Source organism: Salvelinus sp. IW2-2015, linkage group LG31 (assembly GCF_002910315.2).
Source record: "Salvelinus sp. IW2-2015 linkage group LG31, ASM291031v2, whole genome shotgun sequence".
Taxonomy (NCBI): domain Eukaryota; kingdom Metazoa; phylum Chordata; class Actinopteri; order Salmoniformes; family Salmonidae; genus Salvelinus; species Salvelinus sp. IW2-2015.
This window is the reverse complement of record NC_036870.1, coordinates 27,137,800-27,156,256: the sequence shown is the minus strand read 5'-3', so window position 1 is coordinate 27,156,256 and position 18,457 is coordinate 27,137,800. Positions and strand designations below refer to the sequence as shown.

The 18,457-nt window shown below is 42.7% G+C and overlaps 1 protein-coding gene across 1 annotated transcript in view; it reads left to right on the top strand.

The window, feature by feature from the left end:
* Window positions 1-11,161: 11,161 nt before the first annotated feature.
* Window positions 11,162-18,457, top strand: part of LOC111955848 (engulfment and cell motility protein 1) — a 161,006-nt gene continuing 153,710 nt past the window's right edge. Inside the window, exon 1 of the mRNA XM_023976192.2 lies at window positions 11,162-11,375. The gene's annotated coding sequence lies outside the window, so the exon portion shown is untranslated. The remainder of the gene's footprint in view (window positions 11,376-18,457) is intronic.

Here is an 18,457-nt window from a genome sequence, read left to right as displayed (position 1 = left end):
ATGCTGGTTAAGTGTGCCTTGAATTCTAAATAAATCACAGACAGCGTCACCAGCAAAGCACCCCCACACCATCTCACCTCCTCCTCCATGCTTCACGTTGGGAACCACACATGCGGAGATCATCCGTTCACCTACTCTGCGTCTCACAAAGGCATGGCGGTTGCAACCAAAAATCTAATTTGGACTCATCAGACCAAAGGACAGATTTCCACTGGTTTACTGTCCATTGCTCGTGTTTCTTGGCCCAAGCAAGTCTCTTCTTCTTATTGGTGTTCTTTTAGTAGTGGTTTCTTTGCAGCAATTTGACAATGAAGCCCTGATTCACGCAGTTTCTTCTGAACAGTTGTTGAGATGTGTCTGTTTACTTTAACTATGCAAGCATTTCGCTACACCCGCAATAACACCTTCTAAACATGTGTATGCGACCAATAAGATTTGATTTGAAGCATTTATTTGGGCTGCAATTTCTGAGGCTGTTAACTCCTCCAATGAACTTATCTTCTGCAGCAGAGGTAACTCTGGGTCTTCCTTTCCTGTGGCAGTCCCCATCAGCCCTTGTTTCATCATAGTGCTTTATGGTTTTATGACTGCACTTGAAAACTTTCAAATTCTTGACATTTTCTGGATTGACTGACCTTCATGTCTTAAAGTAATGATGAACTGTCGTTTCTCTTTGTTTATTTGAGCTGTTCTTGCCATAATATGGACTTGGTCTTTTACCAAATAGGGCTATCTTCTGTATACCACCCCTACCTTATCACAACACAACTGATTGGCTCAAAAGCGTTAAGAAGGAAAGAAATTCCACAAATTAACTTTTAACAAGGCACACTTGTTTATTGAAATGCATTCCAGGTGACTACCTCATGAAGCTGGTTGAGAGAATGCCAAGTGTGTGCAAAGGGTGGCCACTTTGAAGAATCTCAAATATAAAATATATTTTGATTTGAATAACACTTGTTTGGTTTCTACATTATTCCACTATGTTATTTCATAGTTTTGATGTCTTCACTATTATTCTACAATTTTAGAAAATATWWAAAARAAAGAAAAACCCTTGAATCAGTAGGTGTGTCCAAACTTTTGGCTGGTACTGTACATCTAAAAACAACAATACCAAGTCAAAACAGGTTGACATTGTGATTTAAAGAAAGTGTGCTTTATCAATTTTCCACATTTTGCTAACCATTACTTTGGACTAAATCAAGACGCCAATATACTTGTAATGCTTTTTGTATAAAAAATCTTAAATTACAGATCAATTTGAGCAAATTCTGAATCATACGGGAATCCACAGAATACAGCCAAATATATAGAAACATCACAATTGGCAGCTAAACAGTGGATTCTACCTGGACAATCAGTCCTATGGACTAACCTACATGGTTTATGCTAGCACTGAGCTGTGTGTGCCAGATAAAGTGAAAGCAGAGGCTGAGGCACCACTGTAGAGAGAGGGTAGTATTGATTTTGCCCTACAGTTACACGCACTGATTACGCAATGTTCAAATGGTGCTGTTGGACAGATTACTTAATGCATTGTTTTTCCCCCCAATGGAACCACTGTTTCATAAGCTGATCCGTGTCATTAAGGGTTTATTAATAGAATATGTTCATTTTTTAAATGTTAAACTGTTTTTTTYCGGCACTCATCAGAAAATCCGCCCACTTATTGAAGCACTGCACTGCAGAGGGAGTGGGATGAGAGAGAGATCATGATCGGTCATGGTCACTCCACTATGGGGGTGGTTTTCTTCTAATGAATGGAGGTTTTTCTGCTGTTGGTCCTTCCTGATATTCCTACGCCTATCCCACCTCTACATACCTCCACCCGTGTCCTCCTGCCCTGAAAGGACAATAGAAATAGTCCCCTGTTCCCATGACTCCCTCCACAGACCAACCAAAAAGCCCCATTCATCCCAGGCCTACTGTAGGTCACGTGAACCGGGAGTGCTTTTTGTGTGCTGTGTGGTCCTTCCCCCTCCTCCCACCCTCTCAAAGAAGAATGGTCGAGCCGAGCGTGCATTTACATTTTCCGGGTGGCTCGCCCTCCTTGGAGGTTGCCCTGCAGGAGCAAAAGTCAGCGAGGTTTGATGAATACCCCTCAAGAGGAAGAGTGGGTCAGGAAAGTCACTACCCCATTCCATGTTTCCCCCTCGAGTGCTCATGTTGTTCCTCATCAAGTTGTTCCACCTGATGGTGTTCCACCTGCTGTTGTGTTGAGACTGAGAGAAACAGAAACACAAGTGCTACTCAAGTCTCTAAAACTGCAATGTACTTTTAAATGACTTGATATTAAACATCTGTGCTATGGTTTTCTCACCTATAGCAACATAGTAGAAAGCACATTTCTATTCTGCTATTATGGCTTTCCTTTGTTTAGAAACGGATGGCACAGGGGTGTTGTGTGTTCAGGGCCTAACCTCAGCAGTGTGGAGACATGGTAGAGTGAGGGGTATTGTGTTTTCAGGGCCTAACTGATCTAGCAGCAGTATGGGGACATGGTAGAGTGAGTTTAATTGAGGTCAAACACATTATAAAGCATTACAGTGAGACTCATAAAATCCAGGCCTCATACAGTAGTCATCTACTGCCTTGGCATCCTCAGGCCCTATGAGGCTAATAAATGCAGTCCTCTTGATAGTATTCAGATGTGTGTAAACCCCATTTTCTACAAGGGCAATATACTGTAGCTCAATGTCTTTTTGTTGTTGAAATATTTAATTATGTCTTTTTTGAGGACCCAGATAAAAAAAAATCCTGACCAGAGTAGGAAAAACTCCAGASCCCCGTGATGAGATCCAGATAGGCCTGGTGGTGGTCGTGCTGTGTGATAAGAGCTCACATTCCATATCCCCGARCTGCTGCTCCTCAAACATGCCGGACCTACTTTCCAAGCCCCTTCACTACTCTCCCAGCTATGTTGATTACACATCACTGTTAGCCAAGAACCACGATAGCCTTGAGTCTTCTGGGAGTATCCCAAATAGCACCCTATTCCCTACATGGTGTATTACTATGACTAGAGCTCCTATGGGCCCTTGTCAAAAGTAGTGCACTATATATGGAATAGGCTACAATTTGGGATGAGCCCTGGAGGCTGGAGTCTTCTGGGGAAACGGTCACTGACAGCATCATTTGGTTGGTTTATCCCCTCCATCTCTCCCTGGATAAGTGGAAATAATTTGGGGTTTAGAAACCACTGTTATCAGAATTGGGTTTGATTTATATACAGTCCATACAATCTTGTTCTGTAGAAGATCAGACCGAGGTCTCTTCCCTAATCCTGTGAAATTGGAGGAGGAAAGTAAGGGTCCTTTTGACAGTGTTCCCTAAAAGGGTCCTTTTGACAGTGTTCCCTAAAGCTAAAAGTGTGAGATCCAGAGTTGCTTTTGATAAAATCCTTGTAATGTCTGTACACGCTACGGGCCGAGGCATTTGGTGTTGCACTCCTTCCCTCTACAAATAAGAGCCGTCCATTTTGCGTTTCAGTAAATGTGGTGAGAATATTATTGTCCCCTCTCCAAGCCCTAGTTGGTTTGTTTCTTTCTCACCTACTCCCTACAAGTCTTTATTGGGTTTGACAGACACTAGTGACTGGTGACTGAGTCAGATTTGCCTCAGTTTCATGCAATAGCGCTCATTGTTCGAGACTAGGGCTGTGGTGGTCAGTGATTGTCAAGCAAGTAACTGTCGGTCTCACGTTAATTAACATAAACACATTTAGCATCTGGCTTCCACACAGCCTACAAGCCACTGATGCAGACCTTTGGAACATCTACATTTTAAAAACTATAATAAATCCATGTAATATAGCCTACACCTTCACAATAAATTMATTATTTATTTTAGACAGGTCTAAAGAAGCATGATATGAAGAAAATRTGGTCTATTTCAGAAGAACRGAATAGCATATGCTCAGTTGTCCTTATGTTAGATCCTGATGTGGCTATGCCAAATGGCTATGGGCTACACTAGTTCATTTAGCAGACAATATTTGAGTTATTAATGTAACTTTAGTTGTTCWACAAACGTTGGGCTATATGTTTAGATTTTTAATACATTTTAAGTCTGCATGATACGACTCTAATGATGATTTGAAAAAAGTTGCTTGAAAGGCATGAGCTCTACTCTGTTTTTTTGCGCAGGCTGTACACACTTCATTAGTCTCTCAATTACGATTTGACAAGCACTTGATAATGCCTAGAATTTCACGGCGGCATCCCCTTTGTGGCCTTAATGCACCCTAAAAAAATCCATGCCTTTGTTGTGCCTTTCTCCCTGAGTGCTGTGCTCTCTCCATCACACGATCAGATCTTTCTCACAGGCTACAAGTGAAGACAGACACATCGGGGACGCAACTGCGCGCGTCCTTATCCAATTCCGAGGTGCATATTGGAAAAATTGTCCACATTCACTTTTCGCCAGCCAACAAGATGAGTAGGCCTAACGAACAGCAAAAGCACTAGCCTATGTCAATCTACTATCCCCCATAGTACAAAAGTGGACCTATTCTGTGCGAGAAATAAATATTCCAAACAGTGGGATGCAATAGATCGCAAATTAATACAACCACTAGCATWAAAAAAAATCATTTTTTTACGCAATGTGRCTGACACAAAAGATCAGAACGTTTAGCTTAAAAATTTATAAACTATTAGTCTGTTTCTTCATATTATAAGCGCAGCAATGCGCACATGGTAGCAGGCTATAAGCGCAAATGTTCCATTAGCTTGAAAACACCATTACCAAAAGTGACTGCAAATGCGATTATGAACGTAATGCTTTTACTATAAAGGTGCATTTTTATGGTGAATTATCTTCCCCAAACTTGAAACTCACGCGCTGCTTATGTATACCAGTTAGACTCTAAACCTCTTGTAAAGCGGATTAATGTGCCACTTTTTGGCCACTTTAGTTGTGATACAAACCTTTTCAAAACATATAGGCCTATGGGCTAGGCTACATGAGGTGTGCAACTATGATTTGAAAAAGTCACAAAAAATGGCTTTCTTATGCTGGGTATCATTCACAAGTGGTAATAAACTCAGCAAAAAAAATAAATGTCATCTCACTGTCAACTGCGTTTATTTTCAGCAAACTTTAACGTGTAAATATTTGTATGAACATAAGATTCAACAACTGAGACATAAACAGAACAAGTTCCACAGTCATGTGACTAATAAAAATGGAATAATGTGTCCATGAACAAAGGGGGGGGTCAAAATCAAAAGTAACAGTACTGCAGTGCATCTCCTCCTCATGGACTGCACCAGATTTTCCAGTTCTTGCTGTGAGATGTTACCCCACTCTTCCACCAAGGCAACTGCAAGTTCCCGACATTTCTGGGGGGAATGGCCCTAGCCCTCACCCTCCGATTCAAAAGGTCCCAGACGTGCTCAATGGCATTGAGATCCGGGCTCTTCGCTGGCCATGGCAGAACACTGACATTCCTGTCTTGCAGGAAATCACGCACAGAACGAGCAGTATGGCTGGTGGCATTGTCATGCTGGAGGGTCATGTCAGGATGAGTCTGCAGGAAGGGTACCACATGAGGGATGAGGATGTCTTTCTTGTAAAGCACAGCGTTGAGATTGCCTGCAATGACAACCGGCTCAGTCCGATGATGCTGTGACACACCGCCCCAGACCATGACAGACCCTCCACCTCCGAATCGATCCCGCTCCAGAGTACAGGCCTCGGTGTAACGCTCATTCCTTCAACGATATACGCGAATCTGACCATCACCCCTGGTGAGACAAAACCAGGACTCGTCAGTGAAGAGCACTTTTTGCCAGTCCTGTCTGGTCCAGCGACGGTGGGTTTGTGCCCATAGACGACGTTGTTGCCGGTGATGTCTGGTGAGGACCTGCCTTACAACAGGCCTACAAGCCCTCAGTCCAGCCTCTCACAGCCTATTGCGGACAGTCTGAGCACTGATGGAGGGATTGTGCGTTCCTGGTGTTACTTGGCAGTTACCATCCTGTACCTGTCCCGCAGGTGTGATGTTCGGATGTGCCGATCCTGTGCAGGTGTTGTTACACGTGGTCTGCCACTGCGAGGACGATCAGCTGTCCGTCCTGTCTCCCTTTAGCGCTGTCTTAGGCGTCTCACAGTACGGACATTGCAATTTATTGCCCTGGCCACATCTGCAGTCCTAATGCCTCCTTACAGCATGCCTAAGACACGTTCACGCAGATGAGCAGGGACCCTGGGCATCTTTCTTTTGTGTTTTTCAGAGTCAGTAGAAAGGCCTCTTTTAGTGTCCTAACTTTTCATAACTGTGACCTTAATTGCCTACCGTCTGTAAGCTGTTAGTGTCTTAACGACTGTTGGGTGCATGTTCATTAATTGTTYATGGTTCATTGAAYAAGCATGGGAAACAGTGTTTAAACCCTTTACAATGAAGATCTGTGAAGTTATTTGGATTTCTACGAATTATCTTTGAAAGACAGGGTCCTGAAAAAGGGACGTTTCTTTTTTTGCTGAGTTTATATCATTCACAAGTGATAGGCTAATATTTTCACCCATCAGACTATTCTTGATTTAATCTTGTCTTTACATGTACTAAATTATATATGTGTGACATTTTGTTTTGATTTAGAATGGACCATTATCATGCACCTGTCTTGAAAGGGGCAGCGGGAAAAAATACATGTCATCTATGCCCTTAAAAAGCGGATGGAGGACCATTTTCCCGTTGTTCATTTACCTGTCAGCCAGGTAGGCAATAYTCCTGTTGTAAATATAAGCAATCAGCTTAATATTAGGAAAGTTGAGAAATAAATATAGTAAGCCTATAGGAAGCTGATGGGATCCTCCTTTTTTTAGTAGAGGCCATCACTCTGTTTTCTCACGCAATTGCATAGCCTAGAGAAATGTTGCGCGACATGAGCTCATGGGCTCTCATGAAGTGTTTGATTAGATTTTTCAATTACATTTGCATTGATGTCAGAGTAATTAGAGGGACAATAGAGTGCTGAGTACCAGGCAGTTAGCAAGTTTGGTAGGCTACTAATGACCATGAGCAGCATCAGCGCTTGGAGAAGCCTAATTACCTTGACTACGTGGAATTTGACTGCCTTCATGACTCGTGACTGCCGGTGTGGGGCGGTAATACGGTCACCGCAACAGCCCTATTCAAGACACTTGATTTTCACTCTCTCACACACGCACACAAATTTGTGCTTTGGCTGTGTCTTAAGTTAACCCCCTTGCTGTCCATCTGATTGGCCTTCTGCCCACAGTGTCTGTGTCTGAGTTTTTAAGTTTTATTGTGGAAGTACAGTGAAATGCCTTTCTTTCAAGCTCTTTTCCAACAATGCAGTAATCAAAATCAGTAGTAAAAATATTCTACTGTAAAGTGTGTGTCTGCGTGTGAGAGACCTGGTCTGTGTTGCCTGATGAGCCCTGCAGCAGAAGGTCACACAGTCAGAGTGACTCACTGAAGCCTGTGAGTCCTGTCTCTCCTGCTCTCGCTCTGCCCCCCCCCCCCCATTCAATTTCAATTCAAAGGGCTTTATGGGCATGGGAAACATATGTTTACTTTGCAAAAGCAAGTGAACTAGATAATAAACAAGAGTGAAATAAACAATAAAAAGTGAACAGCAAACATTACTCACAAGTTTCAGAAGAATAGACCCATTTCAAAGTGATAGGCTAGTACAGTGTTGTAACGATGTGCAAATAGTTAAAGTACAAAAGGGAAAATAAATAAACAATATCTCTCTCTCTATCCCTACACCCACTCTCTCCCTATATCTCCCCCCTCTCTTTCTTTCTTTCTCTCTCTCTCCATCTCCCTACTCCCTCTCTCTCTTTCCCTCTCATCTAACACTCTCTCCATCAGTTCATCATCCTCTGTGACTGTCTGCCAGTAGGAAGGCCTTTCAGTCTACAAACTCCTAATTGAGCTCCACTGTTAAGTTTAAAGCTCATACCCCTGACATCCCTGTTGAGAGATATTGCCTTATGTAATCAGAGATGGCATATTATTTTTAAATCTAAAGGGATCTGGGTTTGAACACTGCACATTTATGTTCTGCTTAGAGAGACAATCTGTGACATCTTATGTAATGTCTGTTTCAGTTGTTGTACACTGCAGGCTCTAAATGTGTCCCAAATTGCACCTTATTTCCTATTTAGTGCACTACTTTTGAACAGGGTCCCTAGGGCACTGTGTAGGGAATAGATTGCTGTTTAGGATGCAACCTCTGACATTTTTTACATTTATTTAACCTCTGCCATTTTTTACATTTATTTAACCTTTATTTAACTAGGCAAGTCAGTTAAAAACTAATTCTTATTTACAATGACAGCCTACCCCGAATTCCCCTAACCCGGACAACGCTGGGCCAATTGTGGGACTCCCAATAACAGATTGGAATCGAACCAGGGTCTGTAGTGATTCCTCTAGTACTGAGATGTAGTTCCATAGACCGCTGCGCCCCCCGGGAGCCCTCTAAATGCACTGATTTAGCAGTTGGATTATAGAGCATAAAATGTTGCGTTAGGAGGCCCCGTTATGGATTGACTAGAACTACACCGGAAGGATACGCCGACATTTAACACTCATCATAGACCAAAACAATGTTGTGATTGGGTAACTGATGCCTATGTGTAGGCTGGGAGAGTTCCAATGGGAGATGCATCATATCACATCTCATTCTTTAAACAATAACACCCTCAGGTACTAGCTACCATTGTATTATTTTAACAAAGAACATACTAGCTAGTAAAGCCCTTGTTATGTGTGCTGCTTGGCATTTGCAGTTAGAGAACTTTTGTTGTGTGGGCATGTTTCTGCTCTGGAAGCACAGTTCATTTTTTTATCATCTTCCCACAGAGCATCCCTAACCGTGTGACATTCCTTCCCTGTCAAGGACTCTTCTGAGTGGGGACAAGTCCCCCCTATTCTCCCAGGCCCCCCAAGGCTCCTGCTCGGGAGAGTATGGGGAGGAACAGAACAGTACAGTACATTGCTGTAGGCTAATTGGTTTCCTTAGCATAATCGGCTCATCTCCATGGAGACGACGGCTAACTAGTGCTCTGCGATAGCTCTGTGGTGAGCAGGGCTGGTGGAGGGAGCAGGCCGTTTTTAGAACTGTCGTGTGGAAAAGTACTTTGGGGAGCGATGAAGTAGTGGTGGTGTACTTAGAAAATAGTTTGGCTCCGTGTTGCTGTGTGCAGCCCTGGCTACGCCCTGAGAGAAGAGTAGCTTTCCATACCCAAATGCTCCAGTGAGATCTTCCAGCTCTTTAAATGAGTTAGCCTGCTAAAACATATGTTATGACAGTAACGCCTCTGGTTTTGTGGTATCTAGAATTGTGTAGCTACACGGTATGTGAATCACGACCGCTCAGTCTTGTCAATTAGCATAGCAGAAGATTTCCCCCTCGCACGGGAATGCACTGAATGTAGGTCCCAACTGCTGAAACACAAATGACCCAATAAGGTGTAGTGAAATCCCAGCTAACACAGAATGTTCCTGTGACTTTCCCTTATATATTCTCTTTAACTTTTTAACTTTTTACATATAACGCTGCCACAATGTTCTGGGAACCAAAATTTGTTAGCTGGGATATATGTGCCTGTCTGACAACCTGTGATCTGTTCTGTCTGGGACAATTGTATAATAACAATTGTAAATGTCAAACAGGTGGTCGTGTTAAATGCTGTGAAAGGAGAGATTCTGGTGAAATGTTAGATGTCTTATGAAACACATTATGTGAAACGGCTGAGCTCATTTGCCCTGTTGACCTACCTGCCTCCTCTTCTCTTTCTTTCTCTCCCTTCCTCCATCTCTCTTTCTGCTTAGTCTCTGTGGCCTTGTTGACCTACCTCCCTCATCCTCAATCTCTCTCTCTTCTGCCATCTCTCTCTTTCGCTCTCTTTCGCTCTCCATCACTTTCTCCACCTCTCTCTCTCTCTCATTCTCTCTGGTCTCTGTGGCCTTGACAGCTCAGATAATCAGAGAGCCAGATGAGTTAGCTTTGAATCTGATCCCAGGTAAAAATCTGCTAGAAAACAGACTACTATAGTATTTGGCTTTGTGGTAGAGATGAGTAGGGACTCGAGGGAGTTGGGGCCTCACTAACCCTACGGTGGGTTAAACATATGCYGTGTGTCAGACTTCACACACTGACACCGGCCAACTAAGACGTCAGCCCCCGACATTTGTAATGGGTGCAGTGAAGCAGCTGTAAGCACCAGACCTGGGTTCAAGTAGCATTTGTCTTCTTTCAAATACTGTATCTGCRCTTGATTGAGCTTGCCTGGCACAATGGAACCAAAGGAATAGTCTCGAAAGTGCAAACCCCACCACGATACCGTTCCAGGTAGACAATCAAATGCTCAAAGTATTTGTAAAGATTTCAAATACCATTTGAACCCAGGTCTGGTCAGCTTCACTGACACTTCCCAACTAAGACGTCAGTCCCAAAGCTTAGTTCAATGAGGCTGAAATGTTCAGATCCTGTCAGGTTTTGGCTCATTCTCCCACCACCGTGCGAGTTGTGCTTTATAGTCTATGGCATCAGTGAGACAATAGGGCAGCCAGAGGTGGAAGTGAGAGCTTGGCTATGTCCCAAATGACACCATATTCTCTATCTAGTGCATTCCTCCTTACTGATGCACTAGAGATGGGCCCTTGTCAAAAGTAGCGCACTACATAGGGAATAGGATGCCGTTTAGGACGAAACCCTTGTGGTATTGGGTAATGGAACATGGCTCCCTCTGCTCAGAGCTCTGACTAAACTATGTTGACCCCACACCAGGGTAATGTTCAGTAGGCAAACACTGTGGAATGTTCCAGATAGAAATGACATGAATAGAGCTGGYGTGATTCCTTATTGTACGTGTTAGAAAGGCATGTTTATTCTAAATAATGTATTTTCTATCTGAACGTTCCCCGACTGTTGTGCCCGGCGGAATGCTGACCAGTACATGTAGTAGTACAGTATAGCTGTGGGACACAATGTTTTTCAGCTTGAGGTAACTTCCTGTGAGCAAGGCGTGTAGTCTGTTTCTCCAACGGTTGTCTCATCTTTGAATTTTTCTGCTTTTTTTCACCGTCCTATTTTGCTACAGACCTGTTTCCTCTTCTCTAGACAAACGCCTACTTCCTCCTTCTGTTAACCTCTCTCTCTCTTTTGTTTTTTTCTGTCTCTGTGCCCAAGGAGAGGCACGGTGAAGTTTAGTTTGAAACCCTTGTTCTTGTGACTGCTGAACCTCGAAGGATGCTTATTGTATTTGTGGCTAGCTAGTGTTAGTGGAGATTTTGTTTATTTTAGTTTTGTTGTGGATTTGAAAGAAGACGTGTTGGAGGGTGGACCCGCGGGTTGAACACGCTACCTGCTTGTCGTCAAGGTTTCCGGGTGAGTCCCCGGTCTTCTCTTCTTGTTGTGTACTCACTGCTCAGGCTGGAGTAGGGTGCGTTGGGCCGAAGGGTGCGGCCCTCATTTTAGGGCCCTCCTCCTCTGCCCTCCTCACCCCCTGTGCCCTCTAACCCCCCTGGGCACTGACCCTATTCAGACTACAGAATTATAATTATTATCAATCACAATACCAGGACAGCCATTCTGAGTGTACCCATGAGTTTACCAGTTTGGTTTCCATTCTGAGTGTACCCATGAGTTTACCAGTTTGGTTTCCCCTGACAGGTCAGCTATGAAATAGATTGTTATTATAATCTCTGCACAGGGGGATTTAGTTGTGAGGAAACTGAGTGAGATGGAGTTTCACCACCTAAAGGATGACAGACCTCATACTGTTGGAATTCAATAAATGTTTACAGCATTGGCTGTGCAGCTCATTAGATATGGATTTGGCTGTTATAGTTGTTTAGTCACACCTCTGGATTGACGCAGACGTTTTCTATGACTCATTTATTTTATTCAGGATGGTGACAATGAAATGTATACTGTTGCTGACTCACTTTGTTATTGGTGAACCCCTTTGGTTTCACCACTTGGGTTCACTGTTTTTATGACACTACCCCCCCATACCTGTAAGACCTTGACTGCATCCCAAATGGCACCCTATTCCCTACCAAATGGCACCCTATTCCCTACATAGTGCACTACCTTTGACCAGAGCCGTATGGGCAGTATAGAGGGAGTAGGGTAATATTTGGGATGCAAATATCACCCTGCAGCATGCATCGCTCCGTTTCACACATATCTACACTGCTTCCAGGAGTGTACAGTTCATACATACGTCTATTTAATAAACACAAGTTTAGAGAATTACTGTCCCCTCAGCAGGCGTGTTGTGTGCCTCGGCTGAGTTAATACAGTGCTGTGAGAGCTGTTGTCGGCCCTTTGGCACAGACTACTGACAGGATATCCTGCTTGCTGCACCAGAAACAAGGGCATGTTTGTGAAACAAAGTGGCCTGTTGAGACAGAGACAGTTACTAGTAGTTGTAGTACTGTAGCAACCTGCCTGAGCAGACAGTAGTAGTAAGTCCTGCTGAAGACAAGTAGTAGTAGTAGTAGTAGTAGCGCAACCTGTTGAGACAAGAGAACAGTTACTAGTAGTTGTAGTACTGTAGCAACCTGCTGAGCACAGGCAGTAGTAGAGTAGTAGTCTGCTGAGACAGTAGTAGTCTGCGTGAGACAGTAGTAGTAGTAGTAAGCTAACCTGCTGAGACCCAGTAGTATGTCAGTAACTGCTGAGACAGTATAGTAGTACCTGCTGAGACAGTAGTAGAGTAGAAGACCTGCTGAGACAGTGATCGTTGTAAACTGCTGGACAAGGATAGTAGTACGTAGTTAGTAGTAACTGACTTGAGTACAGATATAGTAGGGTAGTAACCTGCTGAGACAGTAGCTAATAGTAGTAGTAGCCGGCATAGTAAGTAAGTCGTAAATAACTGCTGAGACATAGTAGTAGTAGAGTAAGTAACCTGCTGAGACAGTAGTCAGTAAGTAGTAAGTAGTAACCTGCTGAGACAGTAGTAGTAGTAGTAGTAACCTGCGAGACAGTAGTAGTAGTGTAGTAGTACTACTGAGACGTAGTAGTAACCTGCTGAGACAGTAGTAGTAGTAACCTGCTGAGACAGTAGTGTCGTTGTACCTGCTGAGACAGGATTAGTAAGTTAGTAGTAACGTAGTAACCTGCTGAACAGTAAGTAGTAGTAGTAGTAACCTGCTGGACCTAGTTAGTAAGTAGTAGTACCTGTCGAGAACAGTAGTAGTACGTAGTAGTAACCTGCTGAGACAGTAGTAGTAGTAGTAGTAGTAGTAAACCTGCTGAGACACAGGAAGTACGTACAGTAGTAGTAAGTAGTAGTAATAACCTGCTGAGACAGTAGTAGTAGTAACCTGCTGAGAAGTAGTGGTAGTAGTAGTAACGCTGCGTTAGTAGTAGTAGTAGTAGTATGCTGAGACAGTAAGTAAGTAGTAGTAACCTGCTGAGACAGTAGTAGTAGTAGTAGTAGTACCGTACCTGCTGAGAACAGTAGTAAGAGATTAGTAGTAACCTCTGCAGCCAGTAGTAATAGAGTAGTAAACCTGCTGGAGACAGTAGTAGTATGTAGTAACCTGCTGAGACAGTAGTAGTAGTAGTAGTACCTGCTGAGACAGTAGTAGTAGTAGTAACCTGCTAGAGACCAGTGTAGTAAGTAAAGCATATAGTGAGTATAATAGTAGTAAGTAACCTGCTGAGACAGTAGTAGTAAGTAGTAGTAGTAGTAGTAACCTGCTGAGACTCAGTAGTAGTAAGTATGTAGTAACCTGCTGAGACGAGTAGCAGTAGTAGTACCTGCTGAGACAGTAATTAGTAGTAGTAGTAACCTGCTGAGCAAAGTAGTGTAGTAGTAGTGTAGTAAATGCCTGAGACAGTAGTAGTAGTTGTATAACCTGCTGAGACAGTAGTATATAGTAGTAGTAGTAACCTGCTGAGACAGTAGTAGTAGTAGTAGTAACCTGCTGAGACAGTAGTAGTAAGTAACCTGCTGAGACAGTAGTGTGTATTTAACCTGCTGAGAACAGTAAGTGAGTAGTACTGCTGAGACAGTGTGTATAGTAGTAGTAACCTGTGAGACAGTATGTAGAGTAGTAGTAGTAACCTGCTGAGACAGTCGTAGTAGTAGTAGTCTCGTAACATAGTAGCTGGAAGTATAGTAGTAGTAAGTAGTAAACCTGCTGAGACAGTTATGTAGTAGTAGTAGTAGATAGTAAGCCTGAGACAGTAGTAGTAGGTAGTAGTAGTATTGTAGTACTGTGAAGTAAGTAACTGCTGAGACAGTAGTAGTAGTAGTAGTAACCTGCTGAGACTAGTAAGTAGTAGTGTAGTAGACTCGGCTGAGACAGTAGTAGTACCTGCTGGAACAGTAGTAGTAGTGTACCTGCTGAGACAGATTTAGTAGTAGTAGGTAGTAACCTGCTGAGGACAGGTAGATAGTAGTAGTAGTAGTAGTAACTGACTGAGACAGTAGTAGTAGTAGACCTGCTGAGACAGTAGTAGTAGTAAGTAGTAACCTGCTGAGAGCGTAGTAGTAGTAGTAGTAAGTAACCTGCTGAGACAGTAGTAGTAGTAGTAGTAACCTGCTGAGACAGTAGTAGTAGTAGAAGTAAGTAGTAACCTGCTGAGACAGTAGTAGTAGTAGTAGTAACCTGCTGAGACAGTATAGTAGTAGTAGTAAGTATAACCTGCTAGACAGTAGTAGTAGTAGTAGTAGTACCTCTGAGACAGTAGTAGTAGTAGTGAGTAACCTGCTGAGAACAGTAGTAGTAGTAGTAGTAGTAGTAACCTGCTGAGACAAGTAGTGAGGAATAGTAGTAGTAAACTTGCTGGACAGTAGTAGTAGTAGTAGTAGTAGCTACTGAGCACAGAGTAGTATAGTAGTTAGTAGTAACCTGCTGAACACAGTAGTAGTAGTAGTAGTAACTGCTGAGACAGTGAGTAGTAGAGTAGTAACCTGCTGAGACAGTATGGTTAGTATATAGTAACCTTTGAGACAGTAGTATGTAGTAGTGTAACCTGATGAGAACAGTAGTGTGTAGTTAGAACCTGATGAGACAGTCGTAGTAGTAGTAGTAGTAACCTGCTGCGCAGTATAGTAGTAGTAGTACCTGCTGCGACAGTAGTAGTAGTAGTAGTAGTAGTAAGTAGTAACCTGCTGAGACATAGTAGTAGTAGTTAGATAGTAGTACTGCTGCGACATAGTAGTAGTAGTAGTAGTAGTAGTAGTAAGTAACCTGCTGCGACAGTAGTAGTAGTAAGTAGTAGTAGTAGTAAGTAGTAGTAACCTGCTGAGACTTAGTAGTAGTAGTAGTAACCTGCTGAGACAGTAGTAGTATAGTAGTAGTACCTGCTAGGACAGTAGTAAAGTAGTATGTAACCTGCTGAGACAGTTGTAGTAGTAGTAGTAGTAGTCGTAGTAGTAGTAGTAGTAGTAGTAACCTGCTGAGACGTAGTAGTAGTAGTACGTAGTAACCTGCTGAGAATTGTAGTAGTAGTACCTGCTGAGACAGTAGTAGTAGTACGTAGTACCTGCTGAGACAGTAGCTAGTATAGTAATAGTAGACCTGCTGAGACAGTAGTAGTAGTAGGTAACCTGCTGAGACATGGATAGTAGTAGTAACCTGCTGAGACAGAGTAGTAGTAATGTACACTGCTTAGAGTGAGTAGTAGTAGTAGACCTGCTGAACAGTAGTTAGTAAGTACCTGCTGAGACAGTAAGTAGTACGTAGTAGTAACCTGCTGAGACAGTAGTAGTAGTAGTAGTTAACCTGCTGAGACAGTAGTATAGTTAGATAACGCTGCTGAAACAGTAGTAGAGTCTGCTGAGACAGTAGTAGTAGTAGTAGTAACTGCTGAGACAGTAAGTAGTAGTAGTAGTAGTACTTATAGTCTGCCTGAGACAGTAGTAGTAGAGTAAAGTCTGCTGAGACGTAGTAGTCTGCTGAGACAGTAGTAGTAGTGTGTGAGTGCATCTGCACACACAGTGGTGGAAGACTTTTGGAGGATGGCCTGGTGTCAAGAGAAGAGCAGCAAAGAAGCCACTTCTCTCCAGGAAAAATCAGTATGACAGACTGATATTCTGCAAAAGGTACAGGGTTGGACGCTGATGACTGGGGTAAAGTCATTTTCTCTGAATGTTCCTTTCCGATATTTTTGGCACATCCGGAAAAAAGCTTGTCCGGAGAAGACAAGGTGAGCGCTACCATCAGTCCTGTGTCATGCCAACAGTAAAGCATCCTGAGACCATTCATGTGTGAGGTTGCTTCTCAGCCAAGGGAGTGGGCTCACTCACAATTCTGCCTAAGAAACAGCCATGAATAAAGAATGGTACCAACACATCCTCCGAGAGCAACTTCTCCCAACCATCCAGGAACAGTTTGGTGACGAACAATGCCTTTTCCAGCATGATGGGCACCTTGCCATAAGGCAAAGTGAAATAATAATGCTCGGGGAACAAAAACATTGATATTTTTTGTGTCCATGGCCAGGAAACTCCCCAGACCTTAATCCCATTGAGAACTTGTGCTCAACTTCGCTCAAGAGGAGGGTGTACAAACAAAAACCCACAAATTCTGACAAACTCCAAGCATTGATTATGCAAGAATGGGCTGCCATCAGTCATTATGTGGCCCAGAAGTTAATTGACAGCATGCCAGGGCGGATTGCAGAGGTCTTGAAAAAGAAGGGTCAACACTGCAAATATTGACTCTTTGCATCAACTTCATGTAATTGTCAATGAAAGCCTTTGACACTTATGAAATGCTTGTAATTATACTTAAGTATTCCATWGTAACATCTGACAAAAAATATCTAAAGACACTGAAGCAGCAAACTTGGTGGAAATTAATATTTGTGTCATTCTCAAAACCTTTGGCCACGACTGTAGTAGTAGTACTGTAGTAGCCTGCTGAGACAGACAGTTAGTAGTACTGTAGTAACCTGCTGAGACAGACAGTAGTAGTGTAGTAGCCTGCTGAGACACAGTAGTAGTATTAGTAGTAGTAGCCTGCTTAGATATTTAGTGTAGTAGCCTGCTGAGACAGACAGTAGTAGTGTAGTAGCCTGCTGAGACACAGTAGTAGTATTAGTAGTAGTAATAGTAGTAGTAGCCTGCTTAGATAGTTAGTGTAGTAGCCTGCTGAGACAGACAGTCAGTAGTAGTACTGTAGTAGCCTGCTGAGACAGACAGTCAGTAGTAGTACTGTAGTAGCCTGCTTAGACAGAGACAGTTAGTAGTAGCCTGCTGAGACAGCCAGTAGTAGTGGTAGTAGTGTAGTATCCTGCTGAGACAGGCAGTAGTAGTTTAGTAGCCTGCTGAGACAGAGACGGTTACTGGTAGTAGTACTGTAGTAGCCTGCTGAGACACAGGTAGTAGTAGTAGCATTGCTTGCTATTTGGGGTTTTAGGCTGGGTTTCTATACAGCACTTTGTGACATCAGCTGAGGCAGAGTTCCTCTGTCCCTCTGTCTGTGTTCTTTAACCCATCTTAATCTTTTCTTTTTATTGGCCATTCTGAGATATGGCTTCATCTTTGCAACTCTGCCTAGAAGGCCAGCATCCTGGAGTCGCCTCTTCACTGTTGACATTGAGACTGGTGTTTTGCGGTTACTATATAATGAAGCTGCCAGTTGAAGAAAATTACATTTTTTGTACATTAAAATAACATCAAATTGATCAGAAATACAGTGTAGACATTGTTAATGTTGTAAATGACTATTGTAGCTGGAAACGGCAGATTTTTAATGGAATATCTACATAGGTGTACAGAAGCCTATTATCAGCAACCATCACTCCTGTGTTCCAATGGCACGTTGTGTTAGCTAATCCAAGGTTATCATATTAAAAGGCTAATTGATCATTAGAAAAMCCAATTATGCTAACACAGCCGAAAACTGTTTCGGCCTGATTAAAGAAGCAATAAAACTGTCATTCTTTAGACTAGTTGAGTATCTGGAGGATCAGCATTTGTGGGTTCGATTACAGGCTCAAAATTGCCAGAAACAAATAACTTTCTTCTGAAACCCGTCAGTCTAAGAAACTGAAGATCTCGTACAACGCTGTGTACTACTCCCTTCACAGAACAGTGCGAACTGGCTCTTATCAGAATAGAAAGAGGAGTGGGAGGTGTCTGAGGTGTCTGTTGAGGTGTCTGTTTTTTTTGTTTTGTTGTTGAGGTGTTTCTAAAAAAAAAAAAAAATGTAGGTGTCTATTGAGGTGTCTGTTTCTCAAACTAGACACGCTAATGTACTTGTCCTCTTGCTCAGTTGTGCACCGGGCCTCCCACTCCTCTTTCTATTCTGGTTAGATCCAGTTCGCACTGTTCTGTGAAGGGAGTAGTACACAGYGTTGTACGAGATCTTCAGTTTCTTAGACTGATGTGTTTCAGAAGAAAGTTCTTTGTTTCTGGCCATTTCCAGCTACAATAGTCATTTACAACATTAACAATGTCTATACTGTATTTCTGATCAATTTGATGTTATTTTTTTATT